The sequence below is a fragment of the Panthera pardus genome, unplaced genomic scaffold (genome assembly GCF_024362965.1).
Source record: "Panthera pardus isolate Hobbes unplaced genomic scaffold, ASM2436296v1 HiC_scaffold_2, whole genome shotgun sequence".
Classification (NCBI taxonomy): Eukaryota; Metazoa; Chordata; class Mammalia; order Carnivora; family Felidae; genus Panthera; species Panthera pardus.
The window spans coordinates 77,978,599-77,997,677 of record NW_026526765.1 but is presented as its reverse complement, the minus strand read 5'-3'; the positions used below and the strand labels follow the sequence as shown (position 1 = coordinate 77,997,677).

Sequence of the window (19,079 nt, the reverse complement as noted above, 5' to 3'; positions counted from 1 at the left end):
TGATGTATATATATACATACATATATATGTAATACAGTATTATATACTATAAACAAGTGGGAGTTATCTCACAAATGTGAGGATGGGTCAACATACAGAAATCAATGTAATATACCATATTTATAAAATAATGGGGGAAATGGAAAAATATTTACATATTTATCATAGTAGATGCAGAAAAATGTTTTTGATAGAGGATAGCTACAGAAAATCCACAATCAACACCATTCTTAATTCTGAGAAACTGAAAGCTGTTACTTAAGATCAGGAAAAAGACAAAAAAGTCTGCCCTTGTCCATTTTATTCAACATGGTATTGGAAGTTCTAGACAGGGCGATAAGAGATAGTTTTACTTTTTACAATCAAGTCTGAGTATTTTTATTTCTTTTGCTTGCCTATTTGCAGCTGACATGATTTTATACATAAGAATTCTTGAAGAATCCAAAAAGATAATAAAATGATAAGTTCAGCAAGGTTGCAAGACAAAAAAATTAATGCACAAAACTCAATTATATTTCTATATGCTAGCAATTTATAATTCATTCATAAAGTTAAGAAAACAATTCCATTTATAATAGCATGAAAAATAAGATAATTAGGAATAAGTTAAACAGGGAGGTAAAAAATTTGTACACGTAAAACCACAGGAAATTAAAGACCTAAATAAATGGAAAGACTCCTCATGTTTATTGATAGGCAGTCTTAATGTTAAGATAGCAATACTTCCTATACATATTCAATATAATTCTTATCAAAATTCCAACTACTTTTTTTTTTACAGAAATATACAGGATGATCCTAATAGTCACATAGATACTTAAGAGACTGAGAATAGTACCCCCCCACACACAAATCTAGAAAAAGTAGAAATCTATAGGACTTATGTATCCCAACTTCAAAACCTAGTAACACAGCTACAGTAATAAAATGTGTTACTAACATAAGGATAGACAAAACAATAGAATAGAGTTTGGAATCCAGACATAAAACCTCCCTTTTATAGTCAGTCGATTTTCAACAAGGGTGTTAAGAAAATTTAATGGTGAAAATAATCACCTTTTTAACAAACCATCTTTTTATCTAGTTGCTGGGACAACTGGATATTCATGTGTAAAGGAATGAATCTGAACCCCTACCTTCTACCACATATAAAAATTAACTCAAAATTGATCACATATGTACATTATTTTTAATCATGACAACAAAATTATAAAACTCTTAAAAGAAAACATAGTTGTAAATCTTTGCAATATCATATTACGGAGTTTTCGAGATAGGACACCAAAAATGAAGCAACTGAAGAAAAATTACGATACACTGGAACTCATCAAACATAAAACCTTTTGTGTATCAAACAGAATGGAAGAAAATATTTGCAAGTAATACATATGATAAAAGTCTAGTATCCAAAATCTATCGAGAACTCTCATAGCCCAACGTAATAAGATGCATCAATTAAACATGGGAAAAGTATTTCAATAGATATTTCTCCAAAGAATATATACAAATGGCCAATAAGCACATGTAAAGGGACTCAGCATCATTGTCATTAGGAAATAAAAACCAAAATAATACATAATGTGCTACCACTGCACACACAAAAACCAAAAAGGAAATGGTATAATAATGTAAAAACAAATATAAAACAAGAAGCATTGCCAAACATGTGGAGTAATTGGAACTCTCATGCATTGCTTGTGGAAATATGATTTCAGTCAAAACAGAAAATGGTTTGGTAGTTCCACAAAAAGTTAGACTTGCTACATAACTTAATGTTTCACTCCTTGGTATATAGACATCAAATAACAATTAAAAATTGAAAATAGGTACTCAAATAGAAATTAATACATGAATGTTAGAACAATATTCATAAAAGCTAAAAGATTGAAGCAGCCGAAGGGTCCATCAACAGATGAAAAAATATATATTAATATGAATACATATATATATTATATTATATATTTTATATGCATATAGATTATACTATAATCATACAATTATGTAATATATAATTATATTAATAGAACTTACAATATATAAACATATATATTTATATAAAATTCATTTTATAAATATATATGAATATTATTCACTTATAAAAAAAGAATAAACAATTGATACATACTACAACATCAATGGACCTTGGAATCATTATGCTGTAAAAGAAGCCAAAGCCACATATTTTATAATTCCATTTATATAAGATATTCAGATTAAGCAGATCCATATAGTCAGAAAGTATACTTTCCCCCTGGGTGCAAAGGGGAAGGGGGAGAGAAAGTGACTGATAACTGGAATGGGGTTTCTTTTTGGAGTGTTAAATATTCTAAAATTACTTGTGATGGTTGTACAACCTTGGCCATATACTAAAAACCACTCAATTTTTCACTTTAAAGTGGTGGATTTTATGTATTTAAATTATATCACAATAAATATACACTTACATACATGCAAAATTGTGCAAAAATCTAGGAACATTATAATTGTCAAAATTCTTAGGATGGATGGTATGTTGAAAACCCAATAATTGTGATCGCTACATGAACTCAGGAAATATCACTATCATAAGGCTTTTGCAGTGAGGTCAACAATAAATAAGTGAAAATCTATAGTAACAGTGTTGCATTTTTAATACACAATATATCTAAATATAGACCTAAAGCTAAAGAGTTTTGTGAATTATGAATAACAGAATATAACAGATTGACTCATACAGGATAGGTGATATAAAAAATGTTGCATCTACAAAAATACCAATTTCACACAGTTTACCACAAAGATGTAATAGAGACAAAGTAAAAATTATATTTTAAAAAGTGTAGAGAAAGAGGTGACAGAAAATGATAGCATGTCAATTTCTGTATTTTTTCCTAATGATGTGACAAATTATATAGTCAAACTGATAATTGCAGGAAAATTTTAATGTCTTATTTAAAATGATAAACATTAAAGATAAAGTAAGCTATGTTAATAGAAGAACAAAATATAATTAACAATAATTGAGAGATTGAAAATGGAAAATTGAGAGGAGGTAAGGAAATATTTTAACTGTAAGAATTTTCTGATCTTACATTCTTAAAAAATGTAGCTAAATATTTGACACCAGAAAGGGAATAGGAACCTAAATAGAATGGAATTAACAAAAAAGAATAGAACCAAATTCATGTTAGACTTTATAATTATATTTGAATCATAAATTAGTGGCAAAAAATTGGACATTTCAACTGTTTTTATCATAACTATTCAGGATAAAACATGGTTCTCCTCTTCCTTGTGTATGTCAAAGATAAATAATTACAGATGATTTGTAAAAGAAGTCATAAATGCAACACACCATGTATGTTGTATATTATACATTCAGTATTTGGTATTATGTTTTTGGAAAGAAATATGATGTCAATCAAAATGTAAAACGTACATTATTTTATTTTATTTTAATTTTTTTTAACGTTTATTTATTTATTATTGAGAGACAGAGAGACACAGAGCGTGAGCAGGGCTGGGGTAGAGAGAGGGGGGAGACACAGAATCTGAAGCAGGCTCCAGGCTCTGAGATGTCAGCACAGAACCCGACGCGGGGCTCGAACTCACAAACTGCCAGATCATGACCTGAGCCGAAGTCGGTTGCTCAACCAACTGAGCCACCCAGGCGCCCCTTAGATTCAATAATATAACTTCTAGAAATTCATCCTGGATATTCACAGAAAAAATAGGAAAACACGGAAATGTATTCACAGAATTTTTTCATATAGCCAAAGTTTGGAATTGACTTGAATGACCATCAGTAGCAAATTACTTTTTTTGAAAAGTATGTAGGGTATACGTGAAGGAGATTTATTTACTAATTTCAGAATGTGAGCTACAAGGACAGGGATCTTCAGAATTTTACAGGAACAAGGGTGCTGGCAGATGCCCTTTCCCTTCCCCTCCCTCAGTATAGACAGCAACAACCAGACCTAACATTCCATCTCTCTTGCTAGTACTACATGCCCTACCCTCACATTGCCCCTCAGCCTCCCCTCATCCAACCCGCTAGCCTCAGCAGGCTCCCTCTGGAGTGGCTCCTACCCCACCACACCCTGCAAGCAGTCCCTGCAGGAACCTCCACCACCTTAAAGTGACTCCTGTCTGCGGAGGGGGGGAAATAAGCCCACACACCAGTGCCCCTGCCGTTCCTGCAGCCAGGCCTTGTAGCTGGCTACAGAAGGAGCAAGATTTGCCCTTCTGCTGCCTACAGCTGTGGCAGAGAGGCTTATTGTAGACACCTAGTCTGACTCCTGGCCTCTCTCACAAAGAGCCTGCAGTGGTCTTGGGCCTCTCAATAACACAGGAACCAAACCCAGACCAGTCAGTGCATACACAGCAGGAAAACTGGGTCAGAGCAGCCAACTGAACTGAGAATAAACATGACTCAATCACAACAGTAGAGTACAGACAGCTCACCCAGGAGACACCCTGGATGCCTGGTGCTGGTGACCAGGGGCACTGGTAAAGAAAGAAGGCCCATCTATTTGCTGCCTAGAAGAGACTCGCTTCATACCTAAGAATACACACAGATTGAAAGTGAAGGGGTGGACAAACATATTCTGTGAAAATGGAACCAATTCAAAAAAAAAAAAAGCCAGTGTAGCAATATTTAGATGGATGAATGGATAAAGAAAATGTGGTATATATATACAATGGAGTATTACTCGGCAATCAAAAAGAATGAAATCTTGCCATTTGCAACTACATGGATGGAACGGGAGGGTATTATACTAAGTGAAATTACTCAGAGAAAGACAAAAATCATATAACTTCACTCATATGAGGACTTTAAGAGACAAAACAGATGAACATAAGGGAAGGGGAACAAAAATAATATAAAAATAGGGAGGGAGACAAAACAGAAGAGACTCATAAATATGGAGAACAAACTGAGGGTTGTGGGGGGCGGATGGGCTAAATGGGTAAGGGGCATTAAGGAATCTACTCCTGAAATCATTGTTTCACTATATGCTAATTTGGATGTAAATTAAAAAAAAATAAAAAGTAAAATAAAATAAATAAAATAAGATAAAATAAGCTTTAAAACGAAGGCTGGAGTGAGAGAAAAGAAGAGCACTACATACTGATAAAGTGATGAATCCAAAAAGAGAATGTGTTAATTATAAATATCTATGCACCCAACATTGGAGCACCTAAGTACATAAAGAAAATATTAACAACTATAAAGGGAAAAATTAGCAGTAACACATTAATAATAGGGACTTTAACTCCTCACTTATAACAACAGATAGATTATCCAGACAAAACAACCAGGAGACCGTGGCTTTGAATGACACATTATACCAGATGGATCTAACAGATATATATTGAACGGTCCATTCCCAAACAGCAGAATATATATTCTTTTCAAGTGCTCCAGGACAGATTACATGTTAGGCTACAAAATAAGTCTCAGTAAATTTAAGAAGACTGATACCGTGTCAAGCATCTCTCCCTACCACAAAGGTATAAAACTAAATTTCAATTACAATAAAAAATCTAGATAAAACCACAAATACATTGAGGCTAAACAACATGCTACTAAACAATGAATGGGTCAACCAAGATATCAAAGAGGAAAACAAGAAAGAAATACAAATGAAATGAAAGGAGAACAGTCCAAAGTATTTGGGATACAGTGAAAGCAGTTCTAGGAGGGAAGATTATGGCATTATAGGCCTTCCTTGAGAAATAAAAAAAAAATCTCAAACAACTTAATCTTACACCTAAAGGAGTTAGAAAAAGAGGAACAAACAAATCTTAAAGCTAGTAGAAGTAAGGGAATAATAAAGATGTAAGCAGAGATAAATGGAAGAGACTTTTTAAAAAATCAGTGAAACCAGGAGCTGGTTCTTTGAAAGATAAAAAAAGTAATAAAAATTTTGGAAGGCTCATGAAGAAGACAGAGAATTCAAATAAAATCGGAAATGAAGGAAGAGAAATAAGAACTGATGCCACAGAATACACAGAGAATATTATGAAATTTATCTGCCAACAAATTAGACAATCTAGAAGAAATGGAAAAATTCCTTGAAATATACACTCTTCCAAAACTAAATCAGAAAGAAGTGGAAAATTTAAACAGACTGATTACTAGTAATGAAATTGAATCAGTAATTGAAACACTCCACTAAGCAAAGCCCAGGACCAAATGGCTTCACACTTGAATTTTACCAAACATTTAAAGAGTTAATGCCCCTTCTTTCTAAACTATTCCAAAAAAACATAAGAGGAAAGAAAATTCCCAAATTTATTCTATAGGCCAGCATTACCGGGATATCAAAACCAAACAGCAAACTACCCAGAAACACAGAACAAATACTGGCCAATCTCTGATTGACATAGATGCAAAAATTCTCGATAAAATATTAGCAAACCAAATTCAACAATACATTAAAAAATCATTCATTATGATCAAGTGGGACTTGTTCCAGGGATGCATGGGTATTTTAATATTTGAAAATCAATCAATGTGATGCATCACATTATTAAGAAAGGGATAAACACTGTATGAACATCTTAATAGATGCAGAAAAAGCATTTGACAAAATATAACATTTGTTCATGATAAAAACTCTAAGGGGGTTTAGAGCAAACATACCTCAATATACTAAATGCCATATATATATATATATGATGAGTAACATCATACTCAATGGTGAAAAAGAATTTCCTCTTGCCACTTTTATTCAACATAGTAGTGGAAGTAAGTACTAGCTATAGTAATCAGACAAATGAAAGGCATCCTAACTGGTAAGAAAGAAGCAAAACTGTCACTATCTGCAGATGACATGATACTATATATAGAAAACCCTAAACTCTGCTCCCACCTAAAAAAAAAAAAACACACTATCAAATAAATAAATTCAGTAAATTTTCAGGATTCAAACTTTATATAGAGATATCTGTTGCATTTCTACGCACTAATAATGATATAGCAGAAAGGGAAAGTAAGAAAACAATCTCATTTATGATTATATCAAAAATAAAATACCTAGAAATAAATTTAACGAAGGATGTGAAATACCCATACTCTGAAAATTATAAAACACTGAAGAAATTGAAGACAACACAAATAAATGAAAACATATACCATGCTCACGGATTGCAAGAATTAATATTAAAATGTTCATACTACCCAAAGCAATCTACAAATTCAATGCAATCCCTATCAAAATACCCATTACATTTTTTTAAAGTTAGAGCAAATACTAAAATTTGTATGGAACCACAGAAGACCTCAAATAGCAAAACAATCCTGAGAAAGAACAAAGCTGGAATTATCACAATTCCAGATTTTATGAAATACTACAAATCTAGAGTAATCAAATCATTATGGTACTGGTATAAAAATAAACACATAGATCACTAGAACAGGATAGACAGAAATATACCCACACTTATATGGTCAATTATTGTATGACAAAAGAGGCAAGAATATACAACGGGGAAGAGACAGTCTTTTTAACAGTGATGTTGGGGAAACTGGACCACTTTCTTACACCATATACAAAAATAAACTCAAATGGATTATTCTGACCTAAATGTGAGACCTGAAACCATTGAACCCCTTAAAGAAAAAATAGTAATCTTTTGGACATTGCCTTTAGAAACATGTTTATGAATATGTCTCCTCAGGCAACGGAATCAAAAGTGAAAATGAACTATTAGAACTACACCCAAAATGTTTGCACAGCAGAGGAAATCACCAACAGAACAAAAGACAACCCACTGAATGGGAGAAGACATTTGCAAATGATATATCCAATAAGGGGTTAATATCTAAAATATATAAAAAATTATACAAGTCAACACCAAAACAACAAACAATCCAATTAAAAATGGGCAGAGGATGGACACCTGGGTAACTCATTTGTTTAAGTGTCCAGCTCTTGGTTTTTGCTCAGATCATGATCTCATGGTTTCATGAGTTGAAGCCCCACATCAGGCTCTTTGCTGGCAGCACAGAGCCTGATTGGGATTCTCACTTTCCCTCTCTCTATGCCCACCCCCCAACTCATGCTATCTCTGTCTCTTTAAAAATAAATAAGCTTTAAAAAAAATGGGCAGAGGAATGGAATAGGTATTTTTCCAAAGAAGACAGACAGATGGCCAACAGATATATGAAAAGATGCTCAACACCACTAATTATCAGGGAAATACAAATCAAAACCACAAGGAGATATTACCTCACAACAATTTGAATAGGTATTATAAAAAATATATAAGAAATAATAATTTGGGGGAAGATGAAAAGGGAACCCTTGTGTACTGTTGGTGGGAATGTAAATTGGTACATCCACTCTGGAAAACAATATAGAGGCTTCTCAAAAATTAAAAAAGAAATACCATTTGATCCATTCATTGCATTACTCCATATTTACCCAAGGAATATATATATATAACATATATTATTATATATGATATATATATATGTTATATATATAATATATGTTATATATATGTATATATATAATATATGTTATATATATAATATATGTTATATATATACATATATATAACATATATACATTTTTTATATATGGAATATAAAAAACAAAAACAACAACAAAACAACCAACCAATGAAACAAAAGCCAGAAACAGATGCTTATACAAAGAAAGAAACCAGAAGGTTTGCCAGAGGGGAGATGGGAAGGGGGATGAGTGAAATAGATAAAGGGGATTAAAATGTACTTTTAGTTATAAAATAAGTCACAACAAAATAAGAGATGATAAGTACAACATAGAGAATATAGTCAATAATATTTAATAGCATCGTATGGTGACAGATGGTTGCTACACTTATGGTGAACACCAAATAATGTATAGAAGTGTCAAATCAGTACATTATATACCTGAAACTAATATAAAATTTTATATATATATTTAAATTTAAAAAAGATAAAGAGAAAATGCAACTAAGTTTCCCATTATATTATTATGAAAAATTATTTTATTATGAGTATAGTAACCTACATAAAACCTTGAATTATAACTTGATATTTGTCATTTCCAACTTAGAATAAAATATCGATTTTGTATTATCTGGGTAGAGCTAAGTTAAAGTTCATCATACACCATTGATTTCCACTAGTCAAAATGGCATAGAAAATAATCTCACTCTGGACATTAGAATCACAGATTTTCCATGATATATTTGCTCTCAGAACAATATTCTAATTAAAAAACCAAAAAAGAAAACACTGAAAAATATACCAAATCAGTAATCAATGTCATTAAACAAAACCATTATTTATCATCAACATATTATAAAAATATAAATTGAACACCTAATGTTTTACTTGAACACTTAAGGTTTTTATAATAAGGAATGTAGAACATGCTAAAATATGTTCATTTCAAAGTCATAAAATCACTGATGATCAAATTAAGATTAAATCTTTGCTGGTATATATTCAAAATTCCTTAGTATTATACTTCCTAATTCTAAAACAGTATGATATTTTTAGAATGCTGTTTGGCATCATTAATGGCTAATTCAAATTTCATAATTCAAGGAACTTGAAAAAGAATAAAATTTGGTAAATCCTTTAAACCAGTACACGTTCAGATATATGTTTGTTCAGATGTTCTGTGGTTCTAAGAAATTTTATAAAAAAATTGTAATTCTTGGTCAACTAACAAATAAAAACCAATACTTATGAGCTTCTTAACAGTATTTACATATTTTACATAGAATAAATATATACACACTATAATGATCATTTGATAAAATTTGTAAAATATTATAAATCAATATATACTTATATTTTAATGTCAAGGACAACTGATGCATCTTCACAGACTTCAGAAAAAGTTACTGGAAATTTGTATATCAGAGTGCTGACACAATTATATGAAAATCAACCTAAAATGAAAATCCATATAATATATGTAACTGAAAATATTACTTAAGGCAATGGGAAAATACCATAATATCACATGGAAAATTTTGTTAACAAGTTTTCTTTAGGATACAATCCTTATAATATCTCTTATTTCTACATTTCAAAAGTAAGAATATTATCAACAGGCTTGGATACACCCATGCAGAATAAGGATAACTAAATTATCAATCTTTATTTGAATGCCTACAAAGTTACAAGCTTCTAATTAGGTGAGCACAATGAAAGAGATAAAATGTCCAAGGAATATTTTGCCTAGTAAAGATGACAGGCAAGTAAATAATTTCAGTATGTCATGAACTCTATGACAGATTAGAGTATAGGCTTTTATGGTAGTTCATGCAAGTGTACCTTTTATGAAGAAAGGAAATAATGAGTGAAGCCATGTGGAGTGAGTTGTCCTCTAAATTGAACCTTAAAGTTGAATGGGAATTGGTCATGTGAAATTGGGGGTCAAGTTGATTCCCCCAGATGGACCAATAAACGAAATACCACAAAGGCAAAAAGAATGGCACATTCAGAAGGGTAAAGATGTGTGCACATCTAGGCGTGATGTCCAGGGAAGGAAAAGGTAAGAGAAAAGTCTCAAAAAGTAGATATGTTAAGATCTTAGGTGTCTCGCTGGTAGCCAGAACTTTAGAAATTGTCACTGTGTTACTTCTCTAAAACTCAAATTTTTCCAGTTATATGCCAGTTGTGTCATATAACCAGATTTTGTAGCCATATGGAATAAACTGAAAATAATTTCATACTAGAGTGCCAGCCTGCCATTAAAATATATGAAAATATGAGGCCAAGAGCCACATCCCACTGTCAAGACCTGGAGGCCACAACAGATAACTGGCAGTTCTATTAAACCACCCAGAGCATTATCCCATCATCTAAGGAGCATAAGTCTCTTATCTGTGCTTTATTACTCAAAAAGCTTCTGACATATTTTAGAGGTAGATTTCCAAACGCAGATATTTCAAAAGGCTATCATTTTATCTACTGATAATAATGGCCTGAATGTAAACAAGGGATATTTCCAATGTATTTACCTGTGTCCATAGTAAATGTGAAACACTCCATTATTTTTAAAATATTAAAAACAATACTAAAATGCTGAAATAAAATGACTGTATGTTTATTTGAGTAGTAGCATTTATAACTGACTTTGACATTTTGAATTTTGTCCTAGTTTTTCTATTTTATATAAGTAGGGAGAAGGGGAAGAGCCAAATGAACATTTACTTGAAATGACTAAGTAGTAAACTAACCAGCTACTGCTTCAAGATGTGATGCTCCATTTGGATATGCAGGAAGTATCAAAACCATGAACATTAAACAACAAATCATTCCTTAAAAGCCTGGTTGGGTACTGTCATCATCTATGGAGAGTATGAAAAGTACAGACTCTCAACAGAGTCTCCCAAGATAAGGATTGAAAAAACTGGGTAGAGACACAATCATTTATATTTCTACTGAGTGCTTCAGATGAGATTGAAACCACACGCACACGCACGGTCATTTGAGAAACGGAGCTACAGGGATTACCTTTTCAGCTTAGATCTGAGCCAGGAAATAAGTTTTCTGTTTAATGTACACATTAAAACTTTTATTTAGATCAAATTACAGGCAAGGGCCCAGTGGGCTCAGAATTTAGAGATAACAGGAGATATGTAGCTCTCCAAATTGAACTAATTATACAATAACTATAGTTATAGGCAATTTTCAAAACATTAGTGATGAATCTTATAAAGTGAAATTTGTGAAGGTAAAACAGAATGTTAATATGGACTCTCCCCATTACTGTTTTGCCTGAACCCCAAAGTCAAAGAATTTACAAAAGATTACAAATATCCCCTCATCCAGAAGAAAGGTGAATGACCCTTTACACTTTTTACAGATAAATTCTGCCCATGTTAGTGATCATCTCTGTCAGAGTATAAAATGATGGGATTGAACTTTGCAAGGGAAGATTTCATCAGAAAGTACTGTCAGCAGAATATATTTTTTCCTCAAGATCAAGATGGAAAGGGAGAGGGAGAGAGGGAGAGAGGGAGAGAGGGAGAGAGGGAGAGAGGGAGAGAGGGAGAGGAGAAAGGAAGAGAGAGAGAAAGGTTTTCCTCACACCTCAAACTAAGAGAAAGGGGGTTATGAAATCATTCAAATAGTTAAGTTTTTCATACTGCCAGGAGATCTGGAAATATTATCCATGTGACAAAGCTTATAAAAAATCATTATTCTAAAATGTGGCAAAATAAGGCAAACATTCTGGGGCCAAGTCCTTTTGGTATACAATGATGACCAAAAAATACACAATAGTAATCTAAAGTAATATACATACTTGATCTTACTTTGTATGATTGATTTATAGTTTTCAGACTAAGTAAAATTTCTTCTTGTAGACTTTCCTACTGTACTCACACAAAGAAATTCCATCTGGTGGAACAGATTGCTCTGAAGATTTATGGCCTGTTGAGCATTAACCAGTTTTATATCTAACCCAGCAATGCTATACTAATATTTCTTTGTTAAAGTGACTATAAATAATTTAGCTTCTCTGATATCTGTTGAACCAATTATAATAACTTAATTTCCCCCTCATTAATTAATGGGTTAAATAAGATCATATATTGGCTCATTTTATGTTTGCATTAAAGCTATGATCTTACCTTTTTGAAAACTACTGTTTTTCAAGCGTAATAGCGTGGCAGTGTAAAAAGGGATAACTATATCACAATGATCTGTCTGCCTCACTAGGATTGTGGGGAGGGAAATAACCTCATCTGGGAATCATTTCTCACAACTACTTCCTAAAGAATCAATATGATTTCGTCATAGAGTTGTACATGGTGTTTCACCAAAGCCTTCATTAATAATGGGTTATATAAAACATATGATGTATGTTTATTTTATATTAACTTGAGGGTAAAATTTTACTTTTGATAATTATATTTTCATAGTTTTGAGTGGTTGAGGAAGTATATCCTGTAAGCTCTTTAAGTGTAAACAAGTCTTTGTAGACTCCCAGAGTATTGCAAGCAAACCCAGAACTTTACCCTTGTATCTCTGTTTCCCTGTCTCATTTACTCCAGATTTTTACTGACTTTGACTTTGTGTTTCTGTTTTTCTAGTTCGCTGGTGGCAGAGGTCTGTTTAGGTAAAAGATGACAGAGAATTAGGTAAGGACTGGAAAAACTAGTTCATTTTTTTCTCTCAGTGAAGCTATTAAAACATCTTGTTCCATGATAGCAAGAGAACAATCTTGTTTACCACTGTATCCCAAATGTCTGTCAAAGAGTTTTGCAAAGAGTAGGCATTCAATAAATACTTTTCTAGTAAGTAATATTTTTGCTTCCGTGAGTCTGTTTAGTTTACTCTTTGTTCTGCTTATTACATTAATAGTTAGTAATGTTTCTGCCCATTAATTGCACCCCCTTTCTCTTCTGAGTTTAGCAAACTGTATTTTTAATGAAGAGAATTAACTCTCAAAATTCCATTCTATGTGACCATGCTGAGGTCTTATATAGCCACTATATCCTATTTAATGGAAGGTGCTCATCTCCAAATGGCAAAATAGCTTTTGATAAATATAAACATCAAGAAAAATATAATTATAGATAGAATTCTACCAACAATAGATTCTGTTTTCTGACAGGTTCTTATCGAAGTGTGGATATATTTATGTTTAATGTCTGGATTAGAAATATAGATGGACCAATTTGTTTCAGTACTGCTGGGATATATTGAGCTGTTAGAAAACTGGCAAGATCTCTAATAAATTAATGTTTCCATAATACTATAATGTTTTTATGAAAATTGATATGGGGTCAGAAAAGAAATGTTAGCAAAAATAACAAAATATAAAGTTTTAGGTATAGTAACTAATATATAATCTCTGGCTCTCTATTTTATATCCTGAAGCCCTGGTGTAGTATACTGTGTTTCTAATTTTTCTAAATTATAAATCTAAGTCTTCCCTAAATACTTACTCCTTGAAATTCTCACTCTCTAATATTAAGTTTTCTCAAAAACTGACAAACCGTTCAGAGGTGTTTTCCATGATTGTACATGTCTATACTTCTGTTAAAATGTACTGCAAGGACTCAAATGGGAAAGAACATCTTAAACCATTTCCTCTTACCGAAGCATATCTGTCACTTAATATTTACTTAAGCCACTTTTTTGATAAGGCAAGATCATGTTAACTAGAATGATGTGCCCCGAGAAGATTAAATGAACCAACAATTATAATAAAAACCACTATTGTTCACTGTACATATAGAATTCACACTATAATGAGGTAGAAGCAAAGTCATCCACACTTAAAAACATTCTAACACTTCAAAATCTGCATATCAAAAGTGAACTTTCTACTTTTTGCCTCAAAGCTTTTTTTTTTGACTGTGCTCCAAAAAATGGCTTCAAAATTCATTCACATCCTGGGAGAGATTAATGAGTTCCTCTCACTTCTTATACATTTTGTTCTGAAATTCTCCCTGCAAACTATAATCAGACTTCTCTTTTTAAAACCCAAACTATTGTATCGATTTAGAATATGATTTTGCAGTGGGTTCTTTAGGGTATTTATATGAATAGGTCAAGTTGGCATTGGAAGTATTAATCTAAAACATCAAGAAACAGGTTGAAAGAGACAGATTAAGGAATTGTCAAAACAAATAATATGCACCCAACAAATTAAGAAAACAATTAAATGGCAGTTAAAACAACTAAACAGTAATAGAAAAATATTGACAAACTTTATGAGCAAATGTATTACAATTTATTTCAGTCAGAGCAGATATCCATTTTGTGATCATAGCCATTGATAAGTTTGGTGGAAGCTATGGTGACATGAGTATGCACCTTATATTGGACATAATAATTCCTGGATATCATTAATCAAGTTTAGATAAGCCAATCAAAATGTACTTTGGTTAATGTAACATAAACAATAAGACATATCAATGTAAGATAACACATTTAAAAAAAGAAGGATAAAAACCATATGATCATCCCAATAGGTGCAGAAAAAGCAGGTGAAAAAAAATTTAACATCAATTTATGATAAAAACTGAAGGGAGTATATACAAAGGGAACTTCAACATATTATATAGACCATAGATGATAAGCCCACAGCTAAAATCATGCTAAATAATGAAAATCTGAAAGTTTTTTCTCTAAGATAAGGAAGAAGACAAGGATGTTCATTCTCACCACTTTTATTCAACATAGTATTGGAAATCTTAGCCAGAGCAATTAAGCAAGAAAAAGAAATAAAAAGCATTCAAATAAAAAAAGTCAAATTGTCATTTTTTGCAGATGACACGATATTATATACAGTAAACCTTAAAGATTTCACCAATAATTGTTAGAACTAATAAGTTCGGTAAAGTTACAGGATACGAAATATACAAAAATGTGTTGCATTTCTGTACACTATCAGAAACAAATTAAGGAAACAGTCCAATTTGCAATTGCATCAAAAAGAATTTAGAGGGGTGCCTGGGTGGTTCAGTCGGTTGAGCGTCCGACTTCAGCTCAGGTCACGGTCTCGCGATCTCGCGGTCTGTGAGTTCGAGCCCCGCGTCGGGCTCTGGGCTGATGGCTCAGAGCCTGGAGCCTGCTTCCGATTCTGTGTCTCCCTCTCTCTCTGCTCCTCCCCCATTCATGCTCTGTCTCTCTCTCTATCTCAAAAATAAATAAACATTAAAAAAAATTAAAAAAAAAAGAATTTAGAAATAAATTTAACTGGGGAGATGAAAGACCTGTACAATGAAAGCTGTAAGATATTGGTGAAAGAAATTGAAAAAAGACAAATAAAAAGATATCCCATGGTTATATATTGTAAAAATTACTATCACCCACATATTATATCCCATTAACACTACCATATTACTCAAAGTGATCTACAGATTCAATTCAACCTCTATCAATATTCCACTGGCATTTTTCACGGAAATAGAACAAGTGTAACACTTGTATGGAACCACAAAAGACCCTGAAGAATCAAAGAAATCTTGACCACCCCCCCCATAAACAAACACAAAAGACAAACAAAAAAAACTAAAGCAAAAAACAAAACTGAACACATAATTGATTTCAAACTACATTACAAAGCTACAGTAATCAAAACATTATAGTACTGGCATTAAAAAGGGACACATATCAATGGAATAGAATAATAGACAGCCCAGAAATAAGCCTATGCATATATAGTCAATTAACTACAAAGGAGTCAAGAATATACCATGAAAAGATAGTCTCTTCAATAAGTGGTGCTAGGAAAACTGCACCACTATTTAACACCATATACAAAAACTAACTCAAGGTGGTTTGAAGACTTGAACATAAAACCTGAAACTATAAAAGTTTTATTTTTTTTAATTTTTTAGGCTTATTTATTTAAGTGTGAGCAGAGGAGTGGCAGAGAGGGAGACAGAATCCCAAGCAGGCTCTGCCCTGCCAGCACAGAACTCAACATGGGGCTTGAACTCATGAAACTATGAAATCATGTCCTGAGCTGAAACCAAGAGCTGGATGCCCAACTGACTGAGCCACCCAGGTGCCCCGAAACTATACAACTTATAAAAGAAGACATAGGCTGTAAGGACCTGGATATCAGTCTCAGTGATGATTTTTCAGTTGTGAAATAAAAAGCAAAGGAAACAAAAGCAAAAATAAACAAGTGGGACTGCCTCAAACTGAAATCTTTCTGCAGAGTGAAGGAGAGCATCAACAAAATGAAAATGCATCCTATGAAGTAGGAGAAAATATCTGAAAATTGTATCCAAGAAGGTCTTAATATACAAAAATACATAAAGAACTTATACATCAGTTGGGAAAAAATAAACTTATTAAAAAATGGGCAGAGGGACCGAGTAGACGTTTTTCCAAAGAGAACATAGAAATAGATAACAGGTAGATGAAAAGACACTCAACATCACTAATTACCAAGAAAAGGAAATCAAAACCACAATGATCTCACACCTATTAGGATGGCTATTATCAAAAAGATGAGAAGTAACTAATGTTGAAGAGGAGGTGGTGAAAAGGAAACCCTTGTGCACTGTTGAGGGGAATGTAAATTGGTGTAGTCACTATGGAATAAAGTATGGAGTTCCCATTAAAAATTAAAATAGAACTACTATATGATCCAGAAATTCCACTTCGGTGTATTTATCTGAAGGAAATTAAAGCACTAACTCAAAAAGATATATGCCCTGCCATAGTTATTACAGCATTATTTACAAAAGCCAAGACATGGAAACAACCTAAGTGTCCATCAATGGATGAATGGATAAAAAATGTGATATGTATTTATAGTGGAACTTACATATATATTTATACACACACACACACACATAACTGAATATTATGTAGCCATAAAAAAGAATCTCTGATACTATAGATGGGCCATGATGACTTTATGCAAAGTGAAACAAGCGAGAGAAAAACAAACTGTAAGATCTCATTTATATGTGCAATCTAAAACAAAACACCTCATAGATATAGAGAACAGATTGGTGGTGGCCAGAAGAAGGGGATGGGGGTGGGTAGAATGGGTGAAAGGGGTCAAAAGATATAAACTTCCGACTGTAAATTAAAGGTTGTGGATGTAATGTACAGCATAGTGTCTATAGTTAATACTGTATTGTATATTTGAAAGTTGCTGTGAGAATAAAATTTGAAAGTTCTCATCACAAGAACTGTGTAGTAATGCATATTACCTCAACTTATTGTAGTGATTATTTCACAGTATATACAAGTATTAAAATATTATTTTGCACACTTAAAACTAATGTTATATGTTAATTATATCACAGTAAAAGAAAAGGAATAGGGGCGTCTGGGCGTCTCAGTTGGTTTAGAGTCCACCTTTAGCTCAGGTTATGATTTTATGGTTTGTGAGTTTGAGCCCCACGTCAGGCTCTGTGCTGATAGCTGGGAGCTTGCTTCAGATCCTCTGTCTCCCTCTTTCTCTCCTCCTCTCCTGCTTGCACATGCTCTCTCTCCAGAATAAATAAAATTAAAGAAAAAATAATAATACATACACTGACTTGGACTCATCCATTTGAAATCATCGTTCTTCTACAATTTTAAAGGAAGTTAATGAAAACCTAGGTTATATTTTATTTCAATTGTACAATTTTCTATATATTTAAAGGTAAACCAGATGCTCCTTAACCTATATAGACTTATATTCCATATAGTAATGAATTTAACTTAAATTCAACTGACCCAAAGTGACAGGCTCTACTCCCTCTTAATCATTAAACCCTAAAGCAAACATTGAATGACAATATTTAAAGTTATTGTTGTTTTCAAATGGAAAGCCCTTTCCAAATTAGGTGATCATCCAAAAACAAACCTAGAGCATATTACTCGATAAGATTTAAAGCCACTTTAAATGATCACTGGAGGAAAAAAGTGTGCATCAATTTTCAAGGTTCTAAAAGGTAAATTAATTCCTATCTTGGCATTTATTCTGAAGAATCCCTATGTTAAGAAAATTATTTTATCCTAATTTTACATGTTATATCAGACCAAGAATGTTTATTTTTTTAGTCAAATTTTTATAGTAGAAATATTTCTTAGGTTTTCCTCATTCTATCAGTTTAATTAAGAACATTAAATAATTATGTTGTCACCTAAAATACTTAAATTTGAAAAGGTTACCAACATGATTTTCCCTATGTCCTCTTTTTAATAAGGGTCCTTATTTCTAAGCATCCATGCTTTGATTTTCAGCATTTTAATTTGCAAAAGTCACTACGGGAGGTTTGTGTACAGAGAGATTGTGTCCTTTTATAATGTTGACATTATGTTTTAAATTTTTAATGTAGGTTTGCAGTAACTCAGTTTGAAAATTGGATGAAATCAACGCTCCCACAAACTAAATTTTTCATTAACTTAGTGGAAAGCCTAAGGATGTCTATAGTTGCCAATATACAGTTACATTTTCCTATTTATCTATTCAAACAGTTCCAGAAAAGGTGAGATTGAATTTTAACAGTGGTTGGGATGCTGTAGATATTTATCACTAGAAGGATAAAATAGTCTTTGCAATGATTTCACTGCAAGCCAAGAAGAGCAATCAGAAATATTAATTATGACAGAAAGTGAGTGCTGTTAGACATAGGTCTTTTTTTTAATGTTT

The 19,079-nt window shown here is 32.4% G+C and overlaps 1 long non-coding RNA gene across 3 annotated transcripts in view; it reads left to right on the top strand.

The window, feature by feature from the left end:
• Nucleotides 1–17,745, top strand: part of LOC109267647 (uncharacterized) — a 153,244-nt gene extending 135,499 nt beyond the window's left edge. For all 3 annotated transcript variants that reach the window (XR_008423788.1, XR_008423789.1, XR_002080214.2), the window contains 2 exons: nucleotides 13,054–13,101; nucleotides 16,315–17,745. This is a non-coding gene — a long non-coding RNA (uncharacterized LOC109267647). The remainder of the gene's footprint in view (nucleotides 1–13,053; nucleotides 13,102–16,314) is intronic.
• Nucleotides 17,746–19,079: the final 1,334 nt, after the last annotated feature.